The sequence below is a fragment of the Haemaphysalis longicornis genome, unplaced genomic scaffold, assembly GCF_048455015.1.
Source record: "Haemaphysalis longicornis isolate Haplotype H1 unplaced genomic scaffold, Haemaphysalis longicornis Haplotype H1 scaffold_7, whole genome shotgun sequence".
Taxonomy (NCBI): Eukaryota; Metazoa; Arthropoda; class Arachnida; order Ixodida; family Ixodidae; genus Haemaphysalis; species Haemaphysalis longicornis.
In genome coordinates, this window is record NW_027526422.1 from 18,444,970 (window position 1) to 18,457,587 (window position 12,618).

Sequence of the window (12,618 nt, forward strand, 5' to 3'; positions counted from 1 at the left end):
TTTTGGTACCATAAACGATAGAAAAAAAATGCTGGAAAATCAAAGCTAGGGTGACCAATCGCAATCATAAAGTGAACCTATTGGAATTTTCAATGAAGCGCAGGAGGGCAGAGCATACATCCCGGCGGCAGAACCCCGTTTGGGAAGCCCCGAACGATAGTAGAGCCGGCACTGTTAGGGATATCCCCAGACTGCAAAGCGGCACCACCAGGGACTGATCGACGTCTGAGTCGTGAAAAACGTCGACAGGTCAAGAGGTAGTGTTCTACAGACTCGTCTTCGTTGCAATAGCTGCGCAGAGCTATTGGCTCCAGACGAGACCTGTTAAAATCTCTTGATGACAATAAAACTTATTCTTGCTGTTCTTGGAGTTTCAGCATCCTCTCGCTGTGGTTGTTGTTGTTGTGCCTTATATTAATGGCGCATACCCAATCAGGGTATCGGCCAAACATCAGTCGTTAAACCGCAAGAGATTGCTGACTAGGTACATTACTCGAGAAAGATTAGAAAAATTGGGAGCTTTTTTCTTCATTGTTCGATGAATCGAGTTTGAAAATTAGTCATTTTTAAAATAAAACACAAAAGGGAAAGGAAGACAGAAAGAAATAAAGAAATGAAAAAGAAGAAGAAGAAGGAGGGGGAGGAGGGGGAGGGGAGGGGGAGAAGAAAATAAGAAAAATATTCAGAAATGAAGTCTTTTGGGGGGCTTTGGTGAGGTGTCAGAATAAGAATCGAATTACGTTGTTAATCTTTTGAAATTGTCTATAAAGAGCAGAAGAGCATAACAAACATTCCGGCGGCAGTATCCCGTTTCTGAAGCCCCAAATGATAATAGGGCCGGCACTGATAATGCCAATCCCAGGCTATGAAGCGACATCTCAATGAGCTGACGTCTGAGGCTTGAAAATTGTCGGCAGGACAAAAGGAAATGCTCGACAGACTCTTCTTCATTGCAGCTACTGCACATAGCAGACTGCGCCAGACAAGACCTGTGGAGGTATATATTCAACTGGGGCACACGACATCTAAGGCTCGTTACAATCACCTCCAGGTCGCGTAAAGGGCACCAATTCGGTTTCCAGGAGAATTTTAGTTGACAAAAAACTCTGAACGACAATAAGACTGATTCGTGCTGCCCTTGCAGCTTCAGCAATCTACGGTACCTTGCGGTGGCTAATAAAGGCGTTGTCTCAATGACATCGACAACAGGCCCGGAGAGTGCTACCCTGCCAGTAAATCTGCGGTTTCATTAAAGGTGATTCCCGCGTGCCCAGGGTCCCAAAGAAGGTAAACTTCAGTAATGTGAGGAGGCATAAGTGATCAAAACGTCCGTAGAAGAGGTGAGTTTTTAGGGGAAGAAAGGGCTAAGCCTACGGATAGGGAATCTGTAATTATGACTGGAGACAATATCGATATGTCAAGCTTTCGTAGTGCCAAGACAATTGCCAAGAATTCCGCATAGAATATTGGGGTAAAATCCACCAGACGAACCGAAAAGTACCAATTTAGGGAAGGGGAAACTATACCTACTCCGGATTTTTCATCTCGTTGAGAAGCATCTGTATAAATGATAGTACCGTGCTGAATTGAGGCCAAATGATCTTCTAGGATACCATTGAGCAGTCTGGCAGGTAGCATTTTAGCATTTTGGGGAAAGATGTTCCGGAAGTTGACCGTTATCGTATGACCCCTATCAAGAGATGGAAGTATGTTATTGAGCCGTTTTTCACCCCGTCACGTCACCGTCACGTCATCGTCTTCCGTCATGGGCGCCGTTTTTCGGCCGATTTCTCGCCGAAAACGGTCGACGGTGATGGGAGGCCGAGCTCTACGTTTCCGTCACGTCAACGTGACGGGACCATGCCCCGCGCTAAACCAGCTAATCACAAAACAAATTTTTAAGGCTACATTTAGCGAAAAGTGAGCACAAACCATTTTATTTACTTTTCAGATTAAAAACGCTCAATTCTAGGCTAAACTGATCACTAGGCAGACGACCCTGTAATCTGACGGAAAGCTCCCGTGTAGATCCAGTCTGAACACTTCTCCGTTCCGTCAACGTCGCTTTTTGTTGACGTGACGGTGCCGTGACGGAGAAGGTGACGGCTGTGTGAATGAGGGGGTAATACTGTAGCGCGAGAATTAGCAGGCCGCGCGACAGCAATGGATTCGTCTGCACAGTGGTGGATGGAGACCAAGATAGATTCGACACCTTTCAAGGTGTAACCAAGTATTCAAGGTGTAACCAAGCTAACTAGGGAGCAAGCATCAATATTCAGACAACTGCAGACCAATTCATTACTGACTCCGGTCTTAATGCGGCACATATCGCCAGAACTGTACCCAGACGACACGTGTGTGTTGTGCAACAACGCCAGAGCGACTGCTGCCGATTTATTGTGGGACTGTGAGGTTATACCAGTAGAGGCTTCAACCAGGACCGACCTCCCGCCGTGGTAAGACGTCATGCGAAGTTACAGCAAGGAGGACCAACTTTCAGCTGTCCAGCAGATGCTGTCGGCTCTCGAACGGCAGCACCGGAGTGAAAGCTGCGGGGCGTCATCCTCCCTCCGGGGAAGAGGGTGACCACCACCGCAGTGAGTAGCGACGGTGCCCGTCTAGTAGAGTGGCCAAAGGACCGACGAGTGGCTCCATCCGGGTGTAGTGCCAACACTACGTCTGTTACCGGCATTTAATAAAGTCTTTTTCACTGTCTCAATTACTCAGAGATGGCAGTTCCGGCGAGGTCAGCTTCTTGGTCTGCCGCCTCGCATTGTTCGGAGACGGGGGCTGCGTTCTTTGCCCTGTCTGCGGACGTCGTTCGTGCACTGCCTTGTCCTCTCGGGGAGATTTTGGGGCTCTGAGTGCAAGGATTAGGGAACACCACTCCGGGTGCTTCGCCCATCGTAGCATGGTCCTTAGGGCAAGGGGATTAGATGGCCCATCAACGCCAAAGGCTTGTGACCGTGTGAGTACGCAGGACGGCAAGCTGGCGCCCTTCTGGCTCGTGGTTCGTAGGGCACTGGCACGCGTTTCAAAGGTCATACGGTCGATGCCCTCAGTGAGTTCATTGCTCTTTTAGATGCGAAGCATCTCATGCTCGGGGCTGTGTCCCTCCCTACCTTGTCGTTGTTGTCCGCCATCCGCACACCCACTGCGCATGCCTGGCCAGGCACCGCTGATGATGATTGTGGCAGGATGCCCCTAGGGATTGGCCAACCAAAGAATCCATCACGAGATAGCTTCCCGTTCAACCACCGTCGTCATCTTCCCGTAGGGGAACCCTGAGTACCACACCCCCACTGCGCATGCCTGGCCAGGCACCGCTGATGATGATTGTGGCAGGATGCCCCTATGGATTGGCCAACCAAAGAATCCATCACGAGATAGCTTCGCGTTCAACCACCATCGTCATCTTCCCGTAGGGGAACCCTGAGTAGTATGGGAGGCATTCCTCCTCTCCTCTCCGACATTCCCCCTCTCCTCTCCGAAGCTCCTCTCCTCTACGGGATTGCGCAACGAATGGCAACACCTGCGGCTCCGCGTGCGATAATGCGAAGCAGCTTACGGTTAGAGACGCGACGGTAGCTGCTGCATACTTCACTAGGGGCGCCACTGTAGCTCCGCGGTATAAATGACGCGCGCGCGCTCCGCTCCTCTCATTCTCCTCCCGCAACACCGCGATCGAACTGAAAACTAATGGGAGCTTGAGTCGACCCCATGGCTGCTTCGCATACTACTCAGGGTTCCCCTACGGGAGTTAATCGACCAGATTTAGGGGAAATCCCAAAGGTGGAGTAAGTTTCTGTAAAGGAAAGTTTGACATCCACCTAAATGCAGCCATACGGCTACAAAGGAAAGCTATACAGCTTTCTCGGAAACCTCGCAGTTGAAGAAAAATTCGTCCTGGTCCAGGATTCGAACCCGGGACCACTGCTTAACCGGAGCAGTCACTCTACCAACTGAGCTAACTAGGAGGCTAGTCGTTAGTAGCGCGAAAACGAATTGATGAACAACTCGAAGTGAAGGACAGGTGTTAATCGACCAGATTTAGGGGAAATCCCCAAGGTGGAGTAAGTTTCTGTAAAAGAAAGTTTGACATCCACCTACGTTTGACATCCTATGTTTGACACCCTACGTTTGACATCCACCTACGTTTGAAAGTTTGACATCCCCTACGGGAAGATGGTGAAATTTCTTTTAAGTGCGAATGCACTTTATAAGCGACCCTGAATTCCGTTGACCGCCGTTCGTCCACATAGCAACAGCTGCGGGTGCGCGCGCTCCTCGTCTTCCTTGGCAACGGGGGGAGATGGCACATACCCACGTGGGGGATTGGCCAGGAATCTCCTCGTCTTCCTTGCCAACGGGGGGAGATGGGCGCGCGCTGCCTGGCCGCTGACATGGCACATACACACGTGGGGGATTGGCCAGGAATCGGGCGTGAGAAGGGCTAATGCACCCGCTTAAAGGAGTACTGACACGAAATTTCAAAGCTGAGATCCGCTCTAGCAATCAAGTACAACGACAACACAAATAGGTGTCTGTGAATAAATGCATCTTTCTTTCTTTGTAGTTGTGTGTGTGTGTGTGTGATCTCTCTTTCGCGAACATTACCGAACCGCGCAAATTCAACTCCTGCATTCGCACTTTCACATTCTTCCCCTCGGGGAAATGCGGGGAAATTTTCTTTTCTTTTTTTAAGGTTGTCAACTGCAGTGATTTTAACTACACAAAAACTTTTTTCATGCCTGTACGTCTTCCCTTTCTCTACACGTATGTATGTCCGAATTGTTGCCTGTATTACTGTATGTATTATTGTTATGTGTTTACTTGTTATGTATTCTTGTTATGTGTTTCCCCCCTTATGTAATACCCCACAAAGGGGCCCTTAAGGGTACAATAAATGATGATGATGAATGATGATGATATAACCCCAATAAGCAAGCTCAGGAGACGGCTGGCTGTACTGACTAGGAAACGCATATAGGCGACCAGGGAATACCTGGACAATCGGTCCCGCTAACAACGGCGGTAGCTTGCGTCCTTATGAGATAGGAAGATGCCATCCTCTTCTGTTTTCCTTTTGTTTATATAAGCTCCAATAAACGTTTTTTGCTCTTAATTTATATTGTTGCTATTATCATCGTCGTCGTCTTCATAACCATTGGGATCATCATCATAGCCACCGCAATCATCTGGTTCCAAAAATGCCAGAAAAGCCCTCGGACGCAAGCTGGTACTTCGAAACATGGAACAGCATTGCCTGCTTGATGTTTTTTTATGCGGTGAGTCACGCCGCCGGGGGTGACAGATAAGCGTTGTAGTTTCGGGCTTATCAACAAGCGTGAGGCTGGCATACGGGTTACAAGCAAATAGGACGTAGCAACAAGGATTGTAGCATCACTCTTGTGTACATTTCTTTAGCGCTATCCCCCCTTTCATTGCAATAATTTGCTTTTTCAATGGAGTTAAATGTGTAGAGGGCTCGAGGCGGATATTTTTTTCATTTGTAGGTGCCTCATTCATCACAACGACACGAAGCTAGCATTAGAGCACTTGGGGATCTTTAACGTGCGCTGAAATCTCGTACACACGGGCGTTTTTGCTATTTGGCTCCATCAGAGAAACAGCCGCCGCGGCCGGGAATCGAACCCGCGACCTCGTGGTAGCATTAGAGCACAGTCCAGCTCGAACACCGGTCACTTGTATTAAAGCCTCACCTATTTACAGGTTAATCTACTTACCTTGTACTTGCATTGACCCAGGTGGCAAGTAGAGTGTATTTAACTATATATCGCACACAGGCAAATGATGTTACACTGAAAGAATCAATTAAGCTCGCATATGGGTGGTATACGATATTCTACAATCAATATTTCGTAAGTTCGAAACAAATGACACTTTTGTGGCTGCGTGCGTCATCGCAGTTCATCACGTTCGTGGGGTTGGTGTCGGAGGTGACGTCAACCTACGTTGCTGCTGAGAACACCGACTACCACCGTGAGTATACGTTGCATCCACGCAGTTCGAGTATAGCCGTTACTGTTGCAAACTTCCGCCTTTTGTATATCTGTGTCGTTGTCGTGGAAACACAGCACGATTCGTGAGACCAGCTTCAAGCCCACAATAGGCAACGAGACAACGTGTCCATTGTGTAGACCCACGTCCCAGGTTTTGGTCAGGTGCCTACGTACATTTTGTGTTAGTCGTAGCATTTTACGCAATCCCGTCTGACACACAGGAAAGGCACTTTTGCTAAGGTTAGTGTAATTCAAACTCAAATTTATGGTTTACCGAGCTCAAGCTGAACGTGGCCTGTAAAGCTGGCTGTAGTGAAGGGCAATATAGTTGAATCACCGGCAGAATCTTTGACGGGCGCCGAAATCTCGGAAATTTTCGGGCCGGGTCCATCAGGGTGAGAGATGAGGGGGCATGTGTGGTGGATGGGGGGGGGGGGGGGTGCAAAAGGGGCACTTCCCCCCCCCCCCAAGCCACCCCAGAACAATTGCCCTGCCCCCTCACACCCTCTCCATCTTCCCCCTCAATACAGTGGAATTTCCCCCCTCAAGACAAAATCCTGCCGACTCCCATGTGAGGGGGTATAGCGTTTCCTAATCAAACACGAACAGCATGTACGGTGCAGTGATTACATGCGTACGTTAAAGGAAAAAAAGAAAAGAAATTTCACCATCTTCCCGTAGGGGAACCCTGAGTAGTACGCGAAACAGCCATGGGGTCGAATCAAGTTCCCATTAGTTTTCAGTTCGATCACGGTGTTGCGGGAGGAGAATGAGGGGAGCGGAGCGCGCGCGCGCGTCATTTATACCGCGGAGCTACAGTGGCACCTCCAGCGGAATATGCAGCGGCTACCGTCGCATCTCTAACCCTAAGCTGCTTCGCATTATCGCGCGCGGAGCCGCAGGTGTTGCCATTCAATGCGCAATCCTGGAGAGGAGAGGAGCTTCGGAGAGGAGAGGAGTGTCGGATAGGAGAGGAGGAATGCCTCGCATACTACTCAGGGTTCCCCTTCGGGAAGATGACGACGGTGGTTGAACGCGAAGCTATCTCGTGATGGATTCTTTGGTTGGCCAATCCCTAGGGGCATCCTGCCACAATCATCGTCAGCGGTGCCTGGCCAGGCATGCGCAGTGGGGGTGTGGTACTCAGGGTTCCCCTACGGGAAGATGACGACGGTGGTTGAACGCGAAGCTATCTCGTGATGGAACGTGTTGCGAAAAACTTCCGCGTAATAATGTATATATGCAGTAAAAAAAAAGAGTAACATTTATACGTATGAAGCGGGGAGCGGCCGGGGAGCTGAGAACCATGCGGTACGCTATACTCGCACTGTGGAAGCGATGGGGACTAAAAAAGCAAAAACCGAAAGGAACCGGGAGAAGCCATGGTGGCTATAGCGGTTATGACAGACATTCTTATATAATTCCTAGCGTTGGCTTCTCCACGAGCGACAGTCGTCAGTGAAGTATGAACATGAATAAGAGCCGTATAACGACGTACAGGAAGCGATACAGGCGGGGTGACGTTTATAGTGGCAGCCTGTTTCATCGCATATTGTGTGGAATTAATAACATGACATAATGGAACAAATAGCGTTGAACTTAACACGACGACCACTCCACAAAAGGAAAAAAGGACACACGAAACGGAAGATGCGCTACAGCAACCGTGAAAAGTTTAATGAACAAGACGACATATAAATACTCCTGCCACCTCTTATCACTTCCCAGTGAACGTGCGAGTGATATCCCTTCATACAACAGTTTTTCAGATACTGAGTCTCTCTTTCCAGCAACGAGACTGACGGAGCACTGGCGCACTCACCTCCGAGGCCAGAAACCATAGAAAATGCTTCGCAGATTTTCCTTGTAACTCTGTCCCGTGATTTAAAGAGCCCACTTAACTGTCATCAATACTTAGACTAAAGGCTTAAGTTCGAAGAGGGGCACAATTGCTGGTGTTACCATACCAGGGGAGAAAAACAGCTGCTTCCTTTTGATTCTGCGCGTAGTAAATTAGTAAAGCGGGGCATAGCCAGAGCTTGTCTAAAGCAAGCGATAAAAAAAATTGGGTTATCATGCCATGGGCGAAAGCCTTGATATCCAAACATCCAGGCTCAGGAAAGGTTGCTATCCGGTATCTTTGAACGGTTCTGTTGCAAGAACGGTCGTGTTCGTTGTTGTTTATAGAAAAGAATCGACATTTGAAAAACCACATAGACGTACCGTATATTCATGGTTCGTCCCATCGGTTGAAAAATATAGGGGACATACATGAGGAACAGGTAGTTTGTTCTGCGCCAGATAAGCTTGGAAGCATGTGCAATCTGGTAGATAAAGCACTGGAGACCAAGAAAAAGGGCACTAGTAGAGATATTGGTTGTGGTGTTGCGCACATGCGCAAGTTTGTGAATTGCTCTGTTGGCATTGTATACAAAGTCCCGCTTACTTGCAAAAAGGCATACATAGGGCAATTAGGACGATGTCTGAATGAAAGGCTGAAGGAGCACCGTGCGCTGTGTCAGCAGACGGCTATTTCTGGCAATCTGGCACAGCACTGCGCCAAGTGCAAATGCACTCCAGATTTCCCAAACACGAAGGTGCTCTTTTAATCACGGGACAGAGTTATAGGGGAAATCTGCAAAGCTTTTCATATGGTTTCTGGCCTCGAAGGTGAGTGCGTCAGTGCTCCGCCAGCCTCGTTCCTGGAAATAGAGACTCAGTATCTGAAAAACTGTTGTATGAAGGGATATCACTCACACGTGCACTGGGAAGTGATTCGAGGTGGCAGGGGTATTTATATGTCCTCTTGTTTATTAAACTTTTCACAGTTGCTAGAAGCGCATCTTCCGTTTCGTGTGTCGTGCGACCAACTAGCCCAACACAAAGCTTTATTGAAGTTGATAACGTGACCGTGCAGGCCGTCCCTACGTCTGGATCATGGGCGGAACCTACGCGGCTCTTCGGGGCCTGACCTTCATTGTGATAGGCTTCTGGGTCGCTGCAGCCTACACGGTACTTCCCCGAGTTTCTCTTTTTTATTTGTTTTATGGCATAGATAAGTTTAAACTGGAATTTGCACCCTTGGGCTTTTAAGCTGTAAATATGCATTTCGGTTTCAATAAAACGCTTGGAGCAATCTAGGAGATAGGAAAGAGCGAGCGTAGTTTGGTAGAAGAGAATGCCGCTCCGATGAATATCGTAGAGAAAAAGTAGTTGGTAGAGTACTAAGTAGAGATCAGCAAGGTCATTCTGCTGCCGCATAACGTGATCCCCTAGGCGTGAAATTTTGAGCTTGTATTGAGTGGCACACTGTTCCTCCTTCAGCTACCGCGTTGCAGCTAAACGTTCGACCGCTATGGTTCTCGTCACACCACCACAAGGAATTTGCGCGTATTAACTGTATCAGTGTCGTATTCAGCATTTCATTTCTTTTTTTTTTTGGGGGGGGGGGAGGTTGTCCCCTCCCCCTTCCCCCGCAAAATAAAAAGTAGACGGAATAACATAAAGTATAGGAAAAAGTTTAAAAAAAAAAGCAAGGACACAAAAAATCCAGGGTTTCGAACTGGAACTGAGACCGAACCGGTATGTTTGCCGGAACTGAACCCGAACCCGAACCGTTATTTTTTGAGCGCGCTGAACCCACCCCGGGCTGAACCGAAAAATAAATATCAGTTACCGGTTCACGACGAAACTGTTTGACATCTGCTGTTTACTTTGCGGAGTCAATTTCATTCAGGCCTTTTTCTTTCACGTATCTTCGTACCCTCTCATGAGCTTTTTCCTCCAGACCAATCAAAACGCTATCAACGCTACCTTTGTAGTCGCAACATGGGAAAGGAATGCTCAACAATGCAGCAATGCTATGCCGCTGCTGGTAGTGCGAGCCGAGTGCAAGGCTGACCATACAAAATGTTGTTATCGGCAGCTTGCAGGTGATACGAAACGACTTTGCCCTTCCCTTGCTGCGACCAGAGCCCTTCAGCATTGAAGGACTCTGCTGCGACTTAATAGGATGGACGGACGGATGGATGGACGGATGGACGGACGGATGGATGGATGGATGGATGGATGGATGGATGGATGGATGGATGGATGGATGGATGGATGGACCGACGGACGGGTGGATGAGGAGAGAGAGAGAGAGAGAGAGAGAGAGAGAGAGAGAGAGAGAGAGAGAGAGAGAGAGAGAGAGAGAGAGAGAGAGAGAGAGAGAGAGAGAGAGAGAGAGAGAGAGAGAGAGAGAGAGAGAGAGAGAGAGAGAGATTTGGCTACGGGTGGAGGCGTCCATCCGTCCAGGGCCTCGGTCTCTTCGGCTCCTCTCCAGGCTCGAAGAACCAAGTCGCTCCGAAATCCCAGGGTCGGAGCTGCAGAGCTGCCTCCCATAGATCGAGAGTGTTTGCGGTCTTGGGTACTAAGGGACGTATTATGGGGCAGCCGCAGGAACGAGTTCGCTGGTTTTACGCACTTATTGCATTTCTTGTATTTTTGTGGAAACATCCGGGCCAGCCTTAATTGTTTTGCTAGCGAAAGTGTCGGTTTGTACTATCTGTCGAAGTACCTGGCCTTCTGTGGCCGTCAGACTATTGTCAGGCATGGGTTGCGGAGAGAGGCTTCAGCTTCGGTTTGGATCATGAGCATTCCGCCGAAGTTGTAGGAGGGCCGGGGTTGGGAGGAGTTGAGTCTGTGTGCTGGGCGGTTTTTAGATGCAGAGCATCTGATTCACTCGCCTTGTCCCTCCGGCGTCGTCGTCGTTGTCGGCGTTGTCCGCCCCTCCCCCATTCTCCTCGCCGCGCCTGCTGCACTCTCCGCCGCTCACCCCCTCTCCTCTCCGATAGCGAACACTCTCTCGCGAGGGGCATTGGATTGGATTCGATTCGATTCGATTGGCTTGGCTTGGCTTGGCTTGGATTGTATTTGGATTGGATTGGATTAAAGTGGATTGTTTTGGATTGTGTTGCGTCATGGCCGCGGCAGACGCGCTGGGGCCGGCGCATGTGCAGTACTCTCTCTTCCACGGTTTCCTCTCCTTCGGGCGCGCTGAGCATATAACCGGTGTGCCGCTCTCCGGCGAAGCAACATCCACGCTTGGCTCAAACACCTAGAATCCACGCCGCTTTACAAGTACGCCAACGTCGTCATCGACTGGGACCGGCTTACGCAGTCCCCTCAACGTTATGCGCGCTATAAAACGCGGTCCCTTCGCCGCTCCGCTCCATCGTTCCAGCGCCGTTCCTCCGCTGTCCAACGCTGCAACGTGGGCCCCCTATGCGTCGCATCTACACAGGGGTTCCCGCGCGAGGGGAGGTGGGAGTTTTAAGTTCTCGCGCAGCTCTGTCCCGCTCCCTCGGTTCCTTCCAAATATTCGTGCCCTGAAGTCCAGATGATGCGATTGGGGCAGCTGGCTGTTTTCGGCTCCAGTATTTTGAGCCGCTTGCGGATTCGGCCATCAATAATGTTCCGTATTGCCTAAGTATGAATCGGTCACAATTTGAATTGGGCTGTCCGCCGTAGTGAGATACCGTAGAACCGATTTTGAGACAGGCAAAACGCGTTCGGGTTGTTTCGTGGTCCACCCGATGAATGGCACTGGCTTGAACGTGGTCGTGACGGGACAACCGTCATCATTTATGTAGAACGAAAATATAAAGCGTTTCCCTTTAAAGCGCCGATTGCAAGGGGAGCTTCAGTACTCGTACGCCGTCCCAACACGACCGCGTGCCTCTATGAGAAAGTTTTAGTATAGCGGAAAGCACCACTTTAGCGCGCCCATGGCGTTAGCGGACACGCTAACCGTCGCGTAACGAGGCGCTATCCGTTTGCGATTGCGGCCCGCAAACGTTTACGCCACCCACAGCTAAAACGCTATACTAAAACTCTCTATTGTCTCGAACGCTGACGGCGGTACGTCTGCTTCTCTACCGGCTTTGGGAAGTCTCCTAATTCGTATTCACCTGGAGAGCAATGGTCCGTCGTTAACGACAATGGTTTGATTGGCCCCAACTGGACGATGACGGCGCACTGTGGATGCGTTAAGAGCGCACTAAGGAACGGCGCTGTCTTCCAGTACCGGCTCTCCCAAGGTTATTGATATGCAATACGTGTAGCCGAGAAAAATGCCGGCTAATGAAAAGAAGTTGTCTCAAACGAACGCACAACGCCGCACAGCCACCACGGCGGGTGAGGGACGAGTGAACAATCGTGTAAATCTGGTCGCAGGGGTGCAATAGTCCCATGACGAGCATCGCCTCATGCGGCGGTCGCTAAGTGAACCGTGAGCCCGTAGGTCTTTACGTTTGTCTTGCGGGCTCGCTTCCGCTGTGTTTATTGTCAGGAATATAAAACAAATCGGTATGCACAGAAAGGGGGGTCTTGAAACGATTTGGTGTTCTATGGGATTTTTCCAAATTCGTGCAGACGTATCCTGAAGTGCTTTGGTTCTTATTTGTTTTTCTTTACAAAATAATGAATATTAAGCACTATAAAAATTTACCAACGCCTTCCTTCTGAAGTTCGGCACCACGATTATATCGAACCGACGTCGTCCGCTGCAGGAAAGAGTCCGTGGAATGAGAATCGCCTTCGACATCATCTTCGT